Raw genomic sequence first — 21,247 nt, forward strand, 5'->3', positions numbered from 1 at the left:
GTAGGTTTGAGAATCGGCCATTCGGCCGCGCGGACGGAGTCGCGGGCGACAGCTAGTAATGAATAAATAAAACAGTATTTTTAAGAGATTACATTTATTTCGCCATCGCTATGCTACGGTTAATTCATTTTTTATTTCGAACAGTAAATTTGCTTTAGGGCGTCGTATGACTCACTAAGTGGCTACAAGCTTGAGTTGAAATTAACATTTATAAGCCCAATATATGTATTTTCGATGTAAGCCATGGATGTGCATGATTTGTGCGATTCTGTAAATACTGGGATTAGCTAATTTGGTCCGAACGTATGTTTCTCTAATAAAATACAGTTTGTTGATATTAAATACGTTGAAATACCAGAGAAATTATTTCAAACATATTTTTGTTAAAACAAGTATTAGGAAATTAAATGCGACTAATCTATGTTCATCTAGCTTAGTTTCTTTTTTGTGTATATTGACATAAACTACATAAATACTGCTTGCTATAATAAGTTATAAAATATTTTTTAGAAAATTAAGACCAGTTTTTAAAATATTGTAAAATTACTTAGCAATTTTAAATCATTAATTTAGTTTAACGCACGAATCTCACAAATTACTTGATCCTTGTACATGAAAAGTGGCGTTTACGTGTGTCGTATAATGTTGAATTTATTATTAATTAATGTAGTTCGCGTGTGGCAATTAGGGGCAGCAATAATTCGCGCCGAAGCGCACATAAACCGGCCCGTGACGGGCTAATCCCAGCCGGACAACGCGCTCTCGGCGAGATGTAAATAACGCGATCGCTCTCCGCCGACGACACAAAGCCTTCGAGAGTTATTCTGCATTTACTTGTACTATTGAACATTGTCCGGATGTTAAGTAACTGCAGATCCATATCGCATAATCAAGTATAAGAAAAAATAAATATCGTGCACATTTTCTTAATTCTAGATCTCTTAGTTCTACTTCCAATTTACTTTTGTAAGTTAATTAAAAAAAATTGAAATCAACTACTCTGTACAAGTATATTATAAAATCTAGACGTTTTTAATTGTGGCTGGAACAACAGTTTGACTACAACCATAAAACAATGACACAACCAATTAACATGTCAACAAAGATAACAGCTTTTAATTTAAAGATTTCATTAAAATAAAGAAACGGTTTCTTAATCGTTCGTCGGTTGTTTAAAATCAAGGTCAATATTAATTAATGTTTTTATGATTAACATGAAATAGTAATTAAAAACAGGATTCATTGGAATTATATCCCGTGCCCTTTTGCCCTCTGATGTGGTACTATTAAGCGTGTTGTAAGTTTTAACTGGTTATTTTGTATAAATAAAATATATTGTTGTTTTAATGTCTATACTATTAAAACGACAATCTTGCTTTTAATTAATGTTTCAATTTAATGTATTCATAAGAACCAATGGCTCTAATTTATTATATTGTTATTATCTTATAGGAACTTCTTAATTACTCGGTCATGGTAATCGCAATATTATGGAAAAACACAGGAATAAAGTGTTTATATACGAACAACCAAGAATATTTAAAATAAGGAAAATGTTACGTAATTTTTTTTTACTTTTATTTTTTTTTAATTAGTTAACTTAAAAACTATTAGTTACTTAAGTAATTAAATTGGACAACCACAGTTATTGGAAAAAGTTAATTTAGCATCTTTTGATTATGGATAGCGTAGTTTTTTTAGTTTTTAACAATCTTCAATATAAAAGTTAGAAATTAGTAAGGGAAAATACAAATGTTTTGTATGGGAATATAAAAATGAAACTAAATACAAATAACATTCAAAATAAAGGAGTTAGGATATGAATTTCAAATCAGCGGAGATAATTTTACTGTACGATTTTTAATGCAAATTTTAAAAAAATATTCAAAAATCAACATACCGTATTTATTTCAACTCGAAATTATTTAGAAGCAATTTTATAACCAAATGTAAACAAAATCGATTTGTTTTTTGGCATGAATATTGAAAAAGATATTTGTGCTATTGATAAAGTACGCCAGTGGCAACACAAGGATCAAGTTTTAGTTGCAGAATACCGCCGTGGCGTCGCCAGGGCACACTCTCGCGCACTACAAATTACAATCAACACGGCGGACATGTTTCGCACGTGGGGACGCGGCCGTAACCTATCAATTTACACCAACAACGTGCCTACACACCTTTGTGTTTATCTTTATATCCAAGTAATTTCTCTATTAGGACGCCCACTCGCGTCTTGTTGGTACATTTAAGCGGTATCAGGGTTACATGAAGTATTCATTATTCTTTGTTGATGTCGTCCGTGCTTGTACCAAGTATTCCAGTGACGTACATAAATTATTGTGGAACGCGTTTTTGATCTTAATTCACACTTTATCTTTGTATTTTGTGTACTATGTATTGAGTACTTGTTAGTGAATAATGCTGATAAAATTCTTAATAAGACCTGGATTTTTTCATGTATAGGGTTCATAAGGATATTGTCTGCTACACGTCTGTTTAAACTAAAATAGAACCATAAAAGACACCTTGATTTTCAGTACAAAATATCTTTATTTCAGTTGAACTTTATTAATATTTTCATAATATTTCGAACCGGTCTTTCATATCTTACGTAGTTAATGTTAACATTTTAAATACGTTATTATTTAGCGAGGTAATATTATAATTTATAGTGTTAAATAGCCATTAGCTAGGACGCTATGAATGCTCGAGAGCTATGAATCAAAGCTGTTTATTTGAATTCAGATCAACGGTGCAAAAACGTCAGTCAGTGCTGTCCACAGATTATATTAAATCAGAAGGAATATTCTACAATATGTGTGGAAATAACAAAGATTTTTATTTGTATAGAAATTAAGTTAAAGTGAAATAAGGTCATTGATGCTTGTGAAAATAGCAAACAAATTTTAAAATATATATCAATTCAAAAAGAAACAATTTTTTCTTCTAAATAATGATCAATGCTAATGGTTTTATATCAATGTGTAGTATTAGTGATATTAGTAATCTATTAATATTTATTTATAGACGATGAACATACGAACGGTGTTAGCATCCGCATTCTCAGTTCAATAATCATAATGTATTTAATTTATTTTGTAAATATAGTCCGTGAAACTATAAGTGGGTAATATTGAAGATAATTTCGAATGAACTATCTGCTCTTCGGCTGAAGTTGTAATCTCAACGCTGATTTACAATCGGGATAGACCCGGGCCTGTCGATCCGTGGCTTCGCCTACGCACTACCGCTATTATAGTTAGCGGACTACACGCATTATTTATGGTAAGAAGCTTTTCAGGGGATTATGGAGATACAGTGTCAACAATGCTAATGTCATTTAGGCGGAGATAACCAACATTCCGACATTAGACGACTCGTCGATACTTTTGAATATAAATTGATTATTTTTCTCTCGAATGATATGCTTATTGATGTATGTTTTGTTGTGTTTGTTTTTTGTTTGATATAGTAAATGAATACAACAACGTGATCTTTTAGATTTCTAATTTGGGAATAGTATTCCTATCAAATAAAAAAATCAAGAGCGATTGAACAAAGCTTCTTTTTCTAGGACTGTAAAAAGGTATTAAGGTCGTACGTGTAAAACGTAGATTCGACTCGGGCTCCTAAATCAGCTTCTCTAGAGGCCATGAACGCGTATCCACCATAAATAGACAGGTGGCAATTCCTTGGCGACGCGGCTACACGCACAAACGCGGCATATTTACAAACAGATGGCCGGACCTTTGATTGCTTTAGAATTACGAGTGGCGTCCCGGACTTGATTATAATTGCGCGGACAGTGCGGATCTGATTCGCGTGGCCAATCGGCCGCAGGCGAGCGCGCCTACCGACTCGACGCAACGCCTGACTCGCCTCGAGATTCACTTTCGCACTTAATCGAGAAATATGGCGTACGCTCTTAAGCCTTTATTTATTGCATTTTTACATCGCACAACAAATTTTATTGCACTCATTAACGAAAATTAACCAACGAACCCTTTTATAAACCAAGATTATACTGTACGTAAATTTTAACATATATCGAAATGTACACACGCTCGAGTGTCCGGCATGGGCCCTCATTAAATTAATTACTCCGTGTTAGTTTTAGATACAAGAGCGACACCCTCCTACAACAATACAGGTATGTAACAGATAAGAGCGTCGCGATTTATTGCGTGCATTTCTTTTGTCAGCTTTGAAATTGTACTCGCATAAGTTAACCGAGATTAAAGTAATCGAACTTATAAATTTTGTCGCCTCACCTTTATAAGGCGACCGGCGGTGTGTCGACGCGAACTTTGTTCAAATTAATGGGCCACATTATCAGATCGAGCCTTGTACATGGCGTTTATGCGGAGATAATTTTGTGTGCGATTTTTTTTTAATTCCCTCACGGTATTTTTTTCATATACCTTAACGACCACAGATACAAATTATAAATTAGTAACAAAAAAGCATGACTTAAAAAAGTTTCAATTTTCCACAATTTTTATAGTAGAGGAAAGACATCGTAAAACAATGAAGCGTCGTAAAGCGCAGCCTTAAAACGAAATTACTTCGACGGACACAAAAGCCCTAATCTGGAGCACGATTGACCACGTTTGAAACGCAACGCCTGCCGGGGCGCTAATTAAAAACTTAAACAATGTTCAATAGTTACGAAATTCCGTATACGAGATAGATAAACTAATTCCTGGTTATTTTTAAAATGAGACGCGAGCAGTAACCGTATAGTAATTTTATTGACAAATAAAGGTTCCCTCGTGTTAACTACTCGAGGCAAGGGTTGTCTGTATTGACGGTCTACGCTCGAAAACTTTTATTGATATGTAAAAACGGCCGGCGAATAGAAACGACGCTCTGAACTGGTGTCCTACGAAGAAAAAAAAGGCAAGCGTCCGACAATAAAATCGCTGTTTCGGAATGAATAATTACGAGTTTGCGAAACAACAGACTCAGTCTTAATTATTACACCATTAAAAAGTGTCGGCCTCCCCCATCGCCGACCCTTGGCCCGTGTTGATATCGGCTAATGTCAGCTAAGAGGGGCAAAAAAACTTGCAAGACAAGGCGAAGTATTAATTAATTCCGACGAACATTGGTCGGTTTATTAAACGCTAAATTTCCATTTAGTGGGCAGATTTTTTCCATCGAAGAAAAATCTTGGGTTCACTAGAGGGCTTTCTTTTATTTTCCGAGACGAAAACGGAACGGGGGCGGGAATGCAAATGTTTTCCCGCGGTTCCATTTGAATTAATTAAAGAATTTAATGACGTAAGAGTTTTTTCATCGCTCCGGTCGTCCGTCGTTTTGTGTAACAATGTTTATGGTAAATAAAACTTGTCACGGAAATGTTTTTTTCCGTCTGTCGAGGTGTTTTCTTTTTTATTTCCACTGCTTTGTTGGCCCCGAGTTTCCGGAGGATTGTTTGGATTTAGCCGCGTAATTAGTGAAGTTTGTTCGCTTTGGGGATTATTTGCCTAATTTTTCATTTGCAATGTAAATTGGGTGTAATCAAAAGTTTAAATTAAATATACGTATAATTTCTGTATTGTATCATTCATTAATAGATTTGTATTCAATTTGTCAATGTGATGTCTATGTTTTCTGTTATAGAGTAGGTTTATTCGTAGATTTTATTATTAGATTTATTGACTTCATAAGGTACTTGTAAAAGCACAACTTAAAAAATAATTACGTGCATTGGCTGGTTTGATCAGAAGATATAAACACACGATGTTAAAATATTTTGTATCAGAAATAAGAAAACGTCACCTAGTACGCTTGTGAAATGTTGACTTGCGTTCTGGCGATGGACGACTTCCTCTCTTGTAAGGCGTTGAACGCGTTGCAATTGTTTTTGTAAAAAATGTACCAAAGTTAAGATATATTGTTCGTGCATCATAGTTTATTCCAAAAGTTTTTGTAAATGAAAAACTGAATAATATTTTCCTTCATTAATAGATTACCGGCAGCCACAAAAGGCAAGGCGCGAGCCGCGGCGAAGGGGCTAAAAGCCTTTCGGCCAGCAAAAAAGTCTCAATTAAAAACCTGACGGAAGCTTTTAGAAGGTAATCCTTCAAATTGTTTCGAACGCCCCCTCATTAGCACCGAAAGTGTTAAAAAATAAACTTTTTAATCTTTATTACTCGACGACTGCGCTAAACGGGTTAAATTATTATAGAACAAGCGGTATCTCATTTTTTATTTCTCAACTTTTTTAACCCTTTGCGGATGTAATTTATTGGTAGCAGGGAAGACTTGCTTTCAGGTTTTTTTGACTGTGTTTTATATTGTCAGTAGAAGCTTTTAATGAGGTGAATTTTGACGAGATCTTTGTTTACATCAATTAACGTAATATAATAAATCTCTGATTGATGATTCTAAATGGTAAAAAATGAAAAAGGGTCGTATTACTAGTTTAAATAACATTTGTTGCAATTTACAGATACGACGAGTTTGTTTGTTACATGTGGATTTATGAAACTATGATATTTATGTTGCAACTAGAATTAAAAAGACTTTTTCTTTATATCATAAGGTGGCAGACGAGCGACCGGCCACCTGAAATCGCTAATATAGCGAAGTGACCGTTGCCCATAGATATGCGCAATTGCATATGCGTTGCCTACCTTTAATGGCCGGAGGAGAAGATGCACTGAAAGAAAATATATTCCCTTTCCATGCATCCTCTCATCCGGAAAATCCACTTCCACTTCCCATCCTTTCCTTATAAGAAAAAAGGGGGGAAGGGAAAAAGGACTAAATTAGGCCCCCGGGACGCACACTCATCAGAGGAAACGCGGAATTGCTTCCACTTCACGCCTGTCTTCTGTGTGGTCGTGGTATTTCACCGGGCAAGCCGGGCCAATTCGTGCGTAGTTGTTAAAGCGGGCTCTACCACTGTTAAACACTTAAATATATCATAATAAAACTGGATATTATTAAAATGTTATAATATATTCTAAACATATACACATACGTTGTGTTCGAATACTCAGTGGTAACAAGCAACAAAATAACAAATACATACAAATTGAACACGAATGAATCGGCCACAAAAGGTGTAAACTTCCACCAAACAACGTAAAACATAACTCTAATCTCAAGTAAGACATTACGCGAATACCAATGCATACGCGAAAAATCGATCGTCGTCTTAAATTCCTCACCCTTTTCGAGGGGGCTCCCCCAAAAAAACGAAAGAATAGAAGAGGGAAAAAATCTAAATCGTCTCATATCTCCCCCCGGGCCGCGCCTCCCCCCGGACACCTCCGACATCAAGCGCCCTCCTTATTTCGTATGCGAGCTCCTCCGGCAATCATTATAAGGATATCGATTAGGCCTACGTCTCCAACCTGCCCATATCTTAAAACTCGAGTCTATGATAATATATTTGGGATTGTCCTAAAATTGTTGATTTGATTTGGCATTGTTTTAAATCGATTGACTCATTAAAAGTAACCTTTTGTGCTTTTCTAATTTCTTTGTAAGAAGAAATTTTGATGTTCTCTGTTGGAAACGATCTAAAGGTTGGCCGATTGGCAACTAATAAAATAAAAAATAAAAAGGAAAACTTCTTAGTTGTATTGGCAAATTTGTAACTGGCACGTATACATTCAAGTATTTAATATCTCAACTAAAAAAAATCAAAATGTCTTTAAAGATAAAAAAATAATTTGCAAAGATATATTTAATTACATTCAATAATTGTATGAGGATAAATAGGCTAAGTAACTTTCAGTAAAAAGCTTGTAAAAATGATTTTAAAAAATGTAACAAATTCTTATTGCCTTTATCGAGTGAAACAGGAAAAAGGGCCCATAGTTAACAACCGAGGACGGACCGCGCATAAGCAGATGCAAATTGTTCCCGTTAAACTATTTCGGAAGGTAAACACAGAGGGACCTAAGGCCGGGGGCTAGGGGGAAGGGGGGCAGGCCCCACGTGTTCGCCAAGATACGGCCAACGAGATTAAAAATGCTGGATGGCGGACCGCCGTGAGTCGGGTCGAATATGAGCAAAGATATATAGGAGTTTACGAAGAAAACCGCTTTGGGAATATGTAAATAGGAAACTACAGAAGTAATGTTTGAGTTGGGACGCTACCTCGTGCGAGTGAGTCGTACTATTGCGACGCTCCAAACAAAAGGGGATTTACGTAGAATTATTAAGATTGGTTGTACTGCATTGTGAGTTGAAGTGTTGAGTTATGTGGAGTGAGAGGTGTGAAATATAGAAAATTATTATTAAGTAGAAATATGAACTTATAATAATCTTCTTTATTTTAAAAGTTTTCTTGAAAGGGTTGTTTGAAAACGATTAAATACTTAAATCGTTAAAATGTCGTAGCACTTGAAAATATTATTATGGAAATGTTTCATTCCGAGATATTGTAAAAGGAATGCTCTAACGACAACTCGAGTTACTAGAAAAGTATAGAAGAGTGAATCTAAAATTGCTCTTGAAGTGACGTAAACAAGTCGCGCAAAGTCGAGAGCTCAGCGGTACCCTAAGTTGAAGATGGCCCTTGATAGTACTCCTTCGCACGAGTGACCTCGCCTAAGAAAGGGGTGACACTGAGAAAATTTCAAATGCAAACTTTTACGAACATTCTTATTAAAATTTTCGTTATCACTTCAGTATTTTATGTTAAAAAAAACTAGCTTTAAAACTGCTTATTCTTACTTGCAATTAAAGATTATATCTATGTTTGGAAGTCAGCGAAATTATTGGAAGCAGCCTTTTAAAGCTGTAAGATATTAGTTGTTTTTATATTACTTGAGTAATCTGAAAACATTTGAAGATACCTTTTGTATCTATATGCATTAGAAGTGGCTAATTCCGTTTGGTTAAATCTAATAAATGTGAGTGGGTGAGCGGTGGGCGGCGCGAGGCGGCGGGAAGCGAGCGGCTAGCGCGGAGAGGGAATATTTCAAAGCTGTTTCATTATTCGGCATTAGCCGGCGCGCTCGGCCACGCAAATCTTGGCGTCCCTCCCGTCTCAGCCGTGGACCCCCAATTTCCTTCATTACTTACCTCGAATCCGAGACAATGGCAAGACGACGACATGAAAAAAATAATAATAATTTCAAGTGGAATAACGCTGAAAATCTTTTCACGGGAAGAAGAATTATTGTTGTTTTGCAAGCGAACTCTCAGAGACAAAATGCACCATCCTTATTACGCCATTGTTCGGTGTTACGAGCTTTATTCATTTTTACTTGGCTCAACTTGAATGCTTATTAATTTAAGACCGTGATAAGCTCGAATTCTTTTGAATGAAGGAAGGAAATGTCTTACCATTGTGAGTTATTATGCATTCTATTGAGTCAGGCGATATGCATTTTTACTTTAAAATTTTAAGCAGACTGCCACAAAATCTTTCTTTCATATTCTGACGGTACGTCTCGAGTTTTGTTTTCATTTCCTTAAAGTTTTCATAAATACATTTAACTAATGAGTTTCTTATTATGTTATGGAATTTCAGCGTCATAATTTTGCTTATTTTACACTTTTATTAAAATAAAGAAATTTGAATTGTGTTAACATTACACTCACGTAAAGTATTGCGAGTGTATGGTAAAACAATGAAAGCACATACTATATATCACACGGAGCGCTTTATGGTAATCGAAATATGCCCAAATATGTTGTTAAGAGGGCAGAAAACTACCGGCAGGCATGCAAGGGATGAACCGAGCTTTCATATTTTGCGGGCGACCTGTAACGAAGCGGTTCCGAAACTTCGAAACTAACGTGCATGTAGAATTTTTAAAGCGTCTATAAACATTCCGACATGACTGCCACGGAACGAGTCGTTTCTCGTAATAAAGTCATTTCTGTAATGTAAAAATAACAAAATTTTCTTAAAAAGTTATTTGAGTGCGCCGGGCGACTCGGCCGTGGTTAAGTCTTAGCGTTTTGCCACAAAGAGAGCCTCCAAAGCAAGTCGGCGCGTCCCCCGGGGGAGAGTCAAGAGTGATTACGAATTTTAATTATTTTTTTAAGCCGGTGGCGAAGAGGTGATGTTTCCCCAGTGTCGAGGCTTATGCAAACAATCGACTCGCACTTGGAATTAATCCGACTCCCGATTTTTTCCTTCGCGACAAGGAATTAACGAGGAAAGAAGTCATTAAGTCAGAAGATATTTGAGGATTCTTTTTAATTGCGGTTTCCTTGACGTTCAGTTCTTCTAATTGGTTCGCGTCGTCGGTTAGCTTGGACAGATTTAATTTCCTGATTTCCCTCATCCGGTTACCATGATAATTGTATTTTAAAAAATAACATTTTAATAGGATTTTATCTGTATAATCATAGTAACAAGTTAAGAGGATACTAAATTCGAACACATACTAAAACTCTGTGTTTTTAGAGTCGGTTATTAAGGCTCGGTATACCGCTGTCAAATTATTGCAAGTTTACATTGAACATAGGTTCGAAACTTACGCACACAAGCAAAAGTATTGTTAGTTAGCTCGTGTCATTACAATGTATAATAGGATCGTATTATCCAATTATTTCTAACCTTTCAGCGTCGGCCGCTTCAGCGCAGTGCCAGTAATTACTGCACTAGCTAAGTTTGTGCCCACGTGACAGTCTAAGTGATTGTATGCGGTGCTCGGCGCTCGCTTGATGAATTATTTGTGGCTCGCGTGCGCCAATTCTAATTGTTTGAGACTTTAGTTATGACTTCATAACACTCCGTTAAAAATTTACTACGACACAATAATCTTTTCCAAGGTAGAGCTCTTTAACGATTTCAAATTTTTATTTAATAATATTAATCAGACTGGCTGCTGCACGCCCTTTTATCAAAAATGAAATTAAAAAAAAAACTGAATGATTCAAACAGCTTGCTTCAGGACGTCTTAACGAATAAGAATGTCCGATTTAATATCCCCGTTGAGCAACTCATTTACACTAACGACTGAAATTATCAATACTCATTCACTGGCTCCCGATCGTCCTACGAAGATCCTTCACTAATTGAAATTGAAATCTGATTTCCTTTCCCCTCACAGCGAAGCCGAGACCGAGTGATTAAAAGTATTCGAAAAAAATACAAATAATAAAATTACAATATCGCTAACGACGCTCTGCGTCTCCCCAGAATCCTTTTAAATTTTCGGGGAATAAATTAAGGCATAGAAAGGGAAAAAAGCCACTGGCCCGCAAACACGAGACTAACGATTTGACGTTGTTAAGCCCGGCTTTCGCTATACTTACGGCTATTATTACGTCTTGTTATTTTTTTTAAAGTCTAAAATCTTTATAACCTTATACGTCGTAAATCAATTTCGTTCATTTTTGCTTGATGCTATAAAGAGTAAGATTGAGTTCGCGTGTCTGTCGTTAAAATGTAAATTTGTAATGAAGAATGGCATTATAAAGAACCGTAGAGAAAGCTATGATTTGTATTGTAATTATAAAAAAAAATAACTATTTCAATTCACCTTATATGGTTGATACGAGATCTTCGTCTCTGTCTATCTTAACTCTTGTATTACAAAATAAGCTTGTGCGCTTATTTTGATTATCTCTAAGAGTGCTTGGTTATGGCATGAGCTGGATTTCAAATTCTTGGCAATGAGAACAATGTTTTGGCGCAAGTATGGGTATTGATGAAACGCCGTGGGCGTCTTTTGTTATTTATCACATCAAATACACAATGCTGATTAGATTTTACGGGTGATTAACGTAGTAACATAAAATCTTCCAATCCTGGATTTCTCATGAATAAATATATATTCTCTTCCAAGATATCTGAGCCTTGGTTATGTATAATATATGTACGTCTATAGACCGCTTTACCTTTGACCACCCTATCATAGCAATGGGGCCGTGAGTGTTTGTGTGCGTATTTTTTTACGGTCGCATACAAGTCTCTGGTTGCCGAATGAAAAATTGCCCTATTTTGAGGATGGATGACGCGAATTAAGAAAGCAATTACTCATCGGAAGAGGCGCGGGGGCGGAATGTTAATAAGACGAGACTATGAGTGAAAGTTATTTTTCATTTGCTCTCTATAGCCACCAATGAATCTGTAATTAAGCTGGAAATAACCGAATGATATTTATATAATGGCGCCTCGATGTCGTCTGCAATTATATACGATATATGACGTATACGACCTTCTTACTTTTACTGATTACTGATTTGTAGGAAGTTAAGTAGTAAAGACAAATTTAAATTAACTTATTTAAGGAAATAAGATAGTATAAAAACAAAAAAAAATTCTGACGTTACATATCTAAAAAATACATTTCAGTACTATGATGTCAATGTTGACGTACTTGTTCAGATTTCCATTTATTCACAATTTTGTTTTTTTTTTTACATAAATATTATGAAGCAATAAAAACAATCAATAGCTTTATCTTACATTATTGATTTAATCTTCGATCTTACACTCTTAGCATTGAAACTAGAAACACATAAGTTAAATATACGCTCATAAATATATCCAATTAGGAACATTTGTCTTCACTTTAAGTATAAGTGGAATGTTATTTCGGTCAGTAATAGGTGGGTAGATAATTTCTCAAGGCGTTAATTAGATAGAACTAACAAGAAACAGCTTTTTATCTGTCTTCCAAGGTCATTCCGACGTGTCTGTACGTTACAGACGGAGAGCTCTAGTGCGGTAGAACATCGCCCGAACATCTCACGCTTTCTTATCTGAAAGTATGCTGACTCACTAGAGTGAAACGTCATGTAAAATAAACTTTATTGTATTTTTCCGTATGAATGATGTGTTCAGTCTTTTTTGTCACTCCTTCTGCCCTTTTCTTATCCTCTTTGCACCAATTTTTAAATGTAAAAATCGGTAAATGATCTATAATTTTGGTGATTGTGAATATTAATTAGTTGCAATATTCCTTAATCGATACTGCTGCTTGTTTGTCATTAAAAAAAAATCAACGATCAATTTCTTTACTCCCTCCATGCATCTTTGTTGTGGTGAACGGACACCCTTAAGCTCTCGAATTTTCTCCCAACTTTTTCCGCTTCGGGCCACTTATCACCCCTCCCGCTACCCCTAGTCCTCCCCCCGCAGTCCATCGAGCTCGACCGCTAATTGCGTCCGTTAATTAGGAAACGTCATGAGTGTTTACCGAGAGAGCTAAGTGTGAAGTTTGGCCCCACTAATGCCTGGCGTGAAATTACTTCCTGGCAAGTGGAAAGTTTTTCACAAAATAAACTTGACGGCATTAATTAGGTGATGGGGGAGGATTAGACGCTGAGTCTGTTGCTAATAACATTATGGCAGTTTTGTTTCGCCAAGTCTTCTACGAAAGTTTGCTTAATTTCATTGTCGGTTAATTCATTTATTTTATTTAGCGTTTCATAGTTCGAAAGGTAAATTTGTAATGCTAATGGCATAATATGAATGAAAACATATTTTTAGAAAGGACTTTAATACATCAAGTTAAAATGTGGTCAAAAAAAAATTTGATATTGTCTTGTCTCTAAATAATTCTGAAACTTAAATAGTAAAATCACGAAGGTGTATAAGTAGACAAGTAAAATAAAGACAAACAACACGTCAAAGGAAATTAATTGGAGCTAGGTGTGGCTCCCCCCCACCCCCTGCCGTAATTAACACGTAGCCGGCTTAATTACAGGCCTCGTGTTGAGGCTAAGTGAAATGTGTCATCCACGCAATGCCTTATTGGACTTAGTCGTGACGCCTTAAGATTGTTAGACTACGAATATTCTTTTATTCATGTATCGCATATAAGTAATATGTAGCATAATGAAATATTAATAAACGAGTACTATTAATAGGTGACCGGATGTATATAAAATTTAAATTTTGAGAAATTTTCTGTACTTGATAATACACGATCATAAAGCGGTATTGTCATTGGCCGTAGATATTCCATCTATCAAGTCACGTCACTAGTTCGAAGTTTGGGTAAACCGTATCAAAATGACCCAGTAAATTTTATTAATTAATAAAAACGCGTGGTACCACTCTGTGATATTCCTTATTTTAAGCCGACAACAAAATTTATTATGATTGTAAGATGGTTGTGATTGTGCTTAACTCTATAATTGTTTCATCGATTTATTATTGTATATGAATGAAGTGGGTTCGTTGTAAATAAGCTAAATTTAGAAATATAAGTTGCAAAAAGCAGCCGGTCCGAGGCTGAGGCTTAGAATGATTCCGTTTTGTTATGACAGCGCTGGCGGGCGACGGCGACGCGGGTTCGCCGACCCCACTCCGAGTTTTAATGATAAAAAAATGCGTACGGAGGGGAGGCGAGTAAGTGCCATCGAAGGAGGGAAAAAACTACGGAGGAAAATATTTGGCGCGACAGGTGCCCCCTCCCGACACTCCCCGCGACGCCTTGATAAAAATTAAATCTTAACGACGGAAATTTAAAGATGACGCTCGAACGATCAAGAAGAGTGGTACATCTGAGCCCTGGGGTGATTTAATTGGGCCGAGTGTATACTAAGGATGTAGCTACAAAGCGTATATTTTTTACGGCAGTTGTCATTGATTGATGTTACCTATTTAGATTTCTCGTAGATATTATTGAGACGTTGCAATGTTTTGAACGAAATTTATTGTTTTTTGTAAATTTACTTTCATATAACTTAGAACTTGATTACTCTTTAGTAGTTATCTAACTACTAAGCGATTAAAATGTTTACATCTTGATGTTCTGTGTATATAAAAAAAAGGATGAGTTTTGGAACATTCACCTCATAATAAATTAATGCATTTCATCATTTTATCACATTACGTACAAGATTTGAAAATAAAGAGTAAAGCTGTAGAATTACAAAAAAATAAAGTGCTATTTTAAATTCGCTACTGAATTGAAATTCAAATGAAGAATGCAAAAGATTTGCATCGGGCGGCATCGACTATTGATTTTCTTACGTCTTGGGGGCCAGCACTGCAATCCTACTTGTTTAAACTTTTTATTTCACTCTTCACAAGCGTTTTTTGTTTCAGCCACTCGCCCCAGGGTGCGCTCCCCTACGCACTCCCTCTTGCATAAAAAAGCTTCTAATCGATAATTTGTGTGGGGGTGCATTAAGCATAATATCGCCAGAAATGTGCGCGACTGTTTTTCTCAATACATCTTGGTTTTATCCTTAAGGCTATTTGTGTTCGGACTTCTTAAGAATTGAAGAGGAAATAAAAACGTATCTCATCTGATGTTTATTTTTAATTTAATGGATCAATTAGATTGGCAAATTACTTTGATTTCTTTTAAATATTAATAATAAATTTTGCATGACTCAATTTTATTAATGACGTAGATAATATTCTTTCTCGTGAGTTATCGTTATACGTTTTAAGAGTTTGAATAGTTTTGTACATTTTATTTCAAACAACAAAAACATACTTCTCTCAAGTATGTTTCGTAAGAACATGAGTTATTAGAGTTTTGATAAAAACACAATAAACATTATTGCCATAAAACTCCAGCGATAAAAGCAAACTGTACTAGGAAAAAACACATCTAACAGCTTTACAATTGAAATCGACCATAAGAGTGGCGCGATGATCATCGTTCGCCGGATCTAATCAGCTAAGACACATCGCGTGGATGCTACTAACTGCCAATATCTGATGCATCGCCATCGGACTGTCCCATTGTATTTGTTCTTTATGTTTTTTTATGCGGAGGGACGCGACGATAATGTTTTTATGGGCGGAGGGTCCTTGCTTTAATCAGGGAACGCGATGTGATTAAACGTGCCAATGTTTTTGTTTTCACTCGTCACGACTACACTCCTTATGTGTAAGATATAAGGCAAAGCTGTCGTAAAAATTTAAAATAATTCACTCATATTTGTGGATGTTACGAAAACTATTAAAAAATAGACATGTACATAAAATTTACAATCGAATGATGGCTTGATGAAGACAAAATAACAATATTTCCCGTTGTAAGCATTCTATAGATATAAGTAAGTAGGGACTAATATAATTCTGGTTTTAAACATTTGAAAACAAATCTATTTTCAGTTCCGCTATTGAGCAATAAACAAGTAAATTTGTGATTTTAATATGTTAATTATGATAACACCGAATCTTTGTAATCTTTAAATGAAAATTTAAATTAATTTATTTTAATATCATTAATGTTTGCAACAAAGAAAAAGAGCAAAAGATCAAATAAATAAAGCTACGTACGTATGCTTAAAGTTATTTAGATTTCAAAATGCTAAGTCAATCATTCGTAACAGTTATATTTAATGTACATGTATTTTCAATATTTTCTTTGCAATTACCTCGTATATTTTAACAATATCAAAGGTAATAAAGTCGTTATATTTACTTTGTTTTTTGATAAGAATTTCCATTCTTACGAATTTTCCAAAAGAAAGATGTAAAGTGAAGAATAAGTAAATTGTATTTATGTGCAATGCTATGTATTTAAAAAGATATTAATGATTAATATCTGTCAGACATATAAGCTTATAACATAATATAAGGTTAGCATTTAAATAGAACACTCAAAAGTTAAAGCAAGCACCTGAACATTTCGATAATATACATCTATTAACATATAACATATACAAATTTCGACATTATCGTGTCAATAAAAGCAATAAATTCGTTATAATACCGAAAAGTCGGACAAGATGTCGCGTGTAATAAATATCGACACTTTAATTTGTATCGCATACGAATGTTGTTGTTATCATATTGAGTACATTTTAATTTTTAAGACATATAAAACATGGAGGTATGTCAACAACCTAAGTTAATATTTGAGTTTAAGTCACGAAGCTCGTTCCCCACGCATACCGACACAAGATAATGACTCAAAACGGCAATTCGAGCCAGAGTTTTTCATAAAACGAGGTATATGAGTCAAGAACATCGGGGCCATAAACATAAGAACACCCTAAGCGCTCACCCCTTGCACGAAAAAGTCACCCCCGGACGTACGTACGGAGCACAAAAAAGGGCACCAGAGGGACGTTACGCATCCCAAGTAAGCGGAGCTCATTGCTGGGGTCTGCAGATGTCTTTAATGGCTTTAAATTATATGTAGAGAGAGCTAACTGCCGCCTCTGATGGCGAGTAGGTGATAGATCGTATGCGGATATTATCTCTGATTGCATTTCCTCTCTTCCAACAATCCTGAACTACAAGTTAATACCATACTTAATATCAACTACTAAAAAGATTACCATAAGTATACAGGTTAAATTTTCCTTTCATTTTTTAATATAAGTGTTAAATATTAATATGAATCTCTGGCAAGTTTCTGAGAGCTTTTATACTTTTATTTCTTATATTCTAATATCAGAAAACATTACTCATTACCGTTCATACAATTTTCAAGATATTTAATTTATTATTAGGAACACTGTTTGGTAACTGTAAGTGAACAAATTCAAGTACATTACAGTATTGATAATTTGTTATAATTTTGCGGTTACTCGGCCCTATGGTAATCTGTACAACAATAACAAGTTGTCATTGCGTTGTTTACGGGCTTTGTACAGGTGAGTGGGCACGATTTCACGCGATTTCATTACGCCAGGAGGAAAAAAAAAGATGGAGAAATTGTAAAATAATGTCAATTACTCGTGTACAAGCACCGCATAGTTGTAACTAACTAACGATCGTCATTACCCATTGTCGTAGTTTGCGTAAATAGATACGATTTCGCGAGGAAGCGAGGCGGGGCCGCGCCGCTACTGTTTTCCGCTTCGGCCGACATCCGCGCTGCGCTCGTTAATGTAATCACGGCTTTATTCTCTAGTAAACACAAGTTGAACTAATGAAGACTAATTTACACGTTGTTTACAGTACCTCATTATATTTTAATTTTTTGTTTTCAATTTTAATAACAAAGTTTGTTATTCGTATTTAAAAGACTGAACAATATATGATATTAACTGAGCTTTATGTTCTTATTGACTTTGACACAACTGTAAAACAGTTGTTTGTGTTAAGATGTTGGTATATTTGCTTAACCCATTACGATATCATCGGGATTTTAAATAAAAAACAACTAAATTTTTTTGTACACTAAAACAGAAAAGTTTTCTTGTTGAATTCAAAAGTTCAATCTGTCATCGACATCGAGTTATTTGCAAACAATCAAAGTACTTGCACAAAAAATGTGACGCTCTGAATATTTGATTAAATTTATTTATTAAGTCTATTGAAGTGGTGGCCGCTTTCTATTTGCCTATAATAAAAAAGTTTGAACTGTCACTCGGCGTCCATTGAACCGGGTGACACAATGTGGGTAGGCGACAGGCGACGTATTGTTTTAGATGACACACAAAGTCGCGGATGCGTCCGACACAGTCGATCGCGTATGCGTTAATTTCATAGTATTCAAATTCATCATGAGGGACTTGGATCCTACCCTGAGTTAGGAGTGACTAGATCATAGTCTTCCTTCACCGTAAGAACGTTGGATAAATGTACATATGTAAATCGAAAATCGAAGGAAAGAAAAGACGAACAGGAAAGCCTAGTGACACAGTAGTAACTTAGGTCACTTTTGAATACAGTGTAAGAAAAGGGTTAGTAGTACGATATTGTGTTATTTCCTAGAGTTACTATGTTGAATTCAAGTCAAGAACGGTTAAAGAGAATCGATTTCTCATACATATTAAAAGTATAAATTACAAAGAGCCTATCTAAAAGTAATAACGGTATAGAATTAAAAACTTACTTCAAAGAATAATGCTTCGTTTTTTGAGCTAATAAGTTGTATTGTGATTTTTCACTCACCTTCTGTAACAAAAGAAAATTCCTTACTTATTAAAAATATTCTCATAATCTTGAAAAAATACTTAATACCGTAAACTTAACAAAGAATCTCTAGATATTAGCTTTTATTGTGATTCTCAAAGATAATACTCGTTTCCCTATTTCACATAGATCGCTTCTTTCAAAGATCGTCGCTCTAAAAAAGATTTGGGGGAGAAATTTTAAAATATGTGCGACAATTATCGATACACAACGTAATAGTCTTTTTACATTGTGTAGAATACTGAAGACGTTCAAAAAAAGTCCCCCCCGGTAGAGTCGGAAGATTTATTCGCAAATTAGTTGTAAATTTGGGCTCCGATCTCAGCCTAGTTAGTACATCGGGCTCGGTTATAAAAATGTATTTAAAATGTCGCCGACAAAAATGATTTATTATGTACAGAGTGTCGTAAATTTGTCCATTTAGACTAGAGGGGGCAATAAATTTTATAGCACCTCCCATGTAAGGTATGAAAAAATGCTGCCTTTTGTAAAGAGTACATAATTTCAGTAGTTCTGTGTAGTTTCAGATATTTATTACAGAAAATGATATATCAATGTTTTGATTCTGCAATTATAGTTAGGTACAGTTTTCATTTAAATAATTTTATGTCAGAAAATTCTAGAAGTATGTAAAACCCATTCAAGTTGCTTATAAAACAAACATTAATTTGCATTGGTAAGACGACGGTTGATTCGCTAAATATTTTTATAAGCTTAACAAAAATTGTCTTTATCTTCGACTATCAGTCGGCAATCGTGAGAGCTAGTGTATTAAAGTAATAATAAACCTGGGAATATTCATGTTCTGCTCCAATACGCATTAATTTATGCAAGATGATCTTACGTTTTTTTAATCGCTAAAGAAATGACAATGCCCTTCGTCAAAAATTGCGACCGGCGGTGTCACCCAACACTTCCTTAGGGAGTTGCAAAGAAAAAACCCATCAACCCTAACCTGACGTGTCATTCATTGTGAACTTATTTTTGTCGCTTAAAAGTTTTTTTTTTCATTTCTAATTCAATACCCAACAAAAACTGTCTAATTGTAACAGTTTCTTTCTCGATGAAATTTTAAGGTCGATTATTTTTTCTATTGTTGTTTCTTTGGAGGAATGTTTTTAAGCTTTGTATAGATTATCGTATTGATTGACATTTGGGGATTTGTGCAACCGGTCTTCTTTGTGTTGCGTTACTCATTATTTTCCTTAATTAAAGTTTACGCTTCAAATTTGGCACACGAAATCGATCCTATTTTGAGTCACGGATAAATAAATAAATAAATAACAAAAGATTTTTTTAAAATTTTAGAATTTTATTATGATATGTGAAGACGAAAGATGCCTCATTTAAAGTTAGTACTAGACGATACCAGTCGTAGTCATAAGTATATTAATTAACCTAATAAATTTTGATAAAAATTTAAAGAGGTATCAAATAATACTTGGAAGATCTCATGAAGGTGTATACAACATTACCTAGACTTATTATAGATTAAAAAGGAATCTATTAAAAACACACACCTGCGTCATAAGAAGAAAATTTTAAAACATGTTATTAAATCAATCTGATCGATTGGAAAGGGTTCCATCGAATAAAGAACATAATAATTGTTCACAAAGGAGATCCGGTCCGTTCGGGAGCTCTATTATTTATAGTTTCCGATCAGAGTCTGAATACGCCTTAATTATCGACTACATAGTGTCGCACCCTTAAACTTTCTTTAAAAAAACTTTGAAACTTTCACGCGGTTTAAGTTTTAACCGAAATTGTTTTTGTGGTTATTATTAGTCCGTTTACTTTGAATATAAAAAGTCACGATAGAGAACAGAACCACACATCTACTGGATATGTGGTTCTCTTCCTATTTTGAATATATTATTCGTTTCGTTTTATCAATTTCTAGACGGCGCGTTACCTATGCACATTAAATTTCAATAAGAATAAATAATTGTTTGTCTTTAACTAAATTATTCAATATCTACAATTTTTATACGTATGATATGGAATTATTACGGATTAACGCAAAGTGAGGTTTGAAAAGTTCATATAACGGTTATTCGACTTTAAAGTTAAGACTTTTAAGTAAAAACCTTGTAAATTATCGCCGTAAAAAATGTAATCTTTGGTAATAAAAAAACAACATGAAATCAAAATTGAACGAGTCGTTTTTGCAACCGTTTAAGAGCAACGCTATACAAAATAGAGAACTCAAACATTTCTCGAGGTTAACCTTAAGAGGTAATCCTTAATAAATAAATGGGGGATATTTATCGAACGGTAGACGCTTTTAATAGACTAGAAATTGTTTTGAACCGTGTTCGGTAAGCGTGAAGATTTTGTTAGGATTAATACGACCTTCGTCAACGCACTGTTTGCCACTGGTTCTCAAAGTTACGGAGAGAGATTATATTACATTTAACTTTTTTTTATTCATTTTCAAGTTTTTGGAAATAAATTAATAAAGTATAGAGGTAC

The 21,247-nt window shown here is 34.8% G+C and overlaps 1 protein-coding gene across 2 annotated transcripts in view; it reads right to left on the reverse strand.

The window, feature by feature from the left end:
* The window catches only part of zfh2 (Zn finger homeodomain 2), a 193,100-nt gene that overhangs the window by 120,708 nt on the left and 51,145 nt on the right, over positions 1–21,247 (reverse strand). Inside the window, exon 2 of one of the 2 annotated variants that reach the window (XM_013316727.1) lies at positions 18,752–18,754. The exons of the other annotated variant lie outside the window; for it this stretch is intronic. The gene's annotated coding sequence lies outside the window, so the exon portion shown is untranslated. The remainder of the gene's footprint in view (positions 1–18,751; positions 18,755–21,247) is intronic. 2 annotated transcript variants of the gene reach the window in all.

The sequence above is a fragment of the Papilio xuthus genome, unplaced genomic scaffold (assembly GCF_000836235.2).
Source record: "Papilio xuthus unplaced genomic scaffold, Pxut_1.1 DF826945.1, whole genome shotgun sequence".
In the NCBI taxonomy this organism is placed as follows: Eukaryota; Metazoa; Arthropoda; class Insecta; order Lepidoptera; family Papilionidae; genus Papilio; species Papilio xuthus.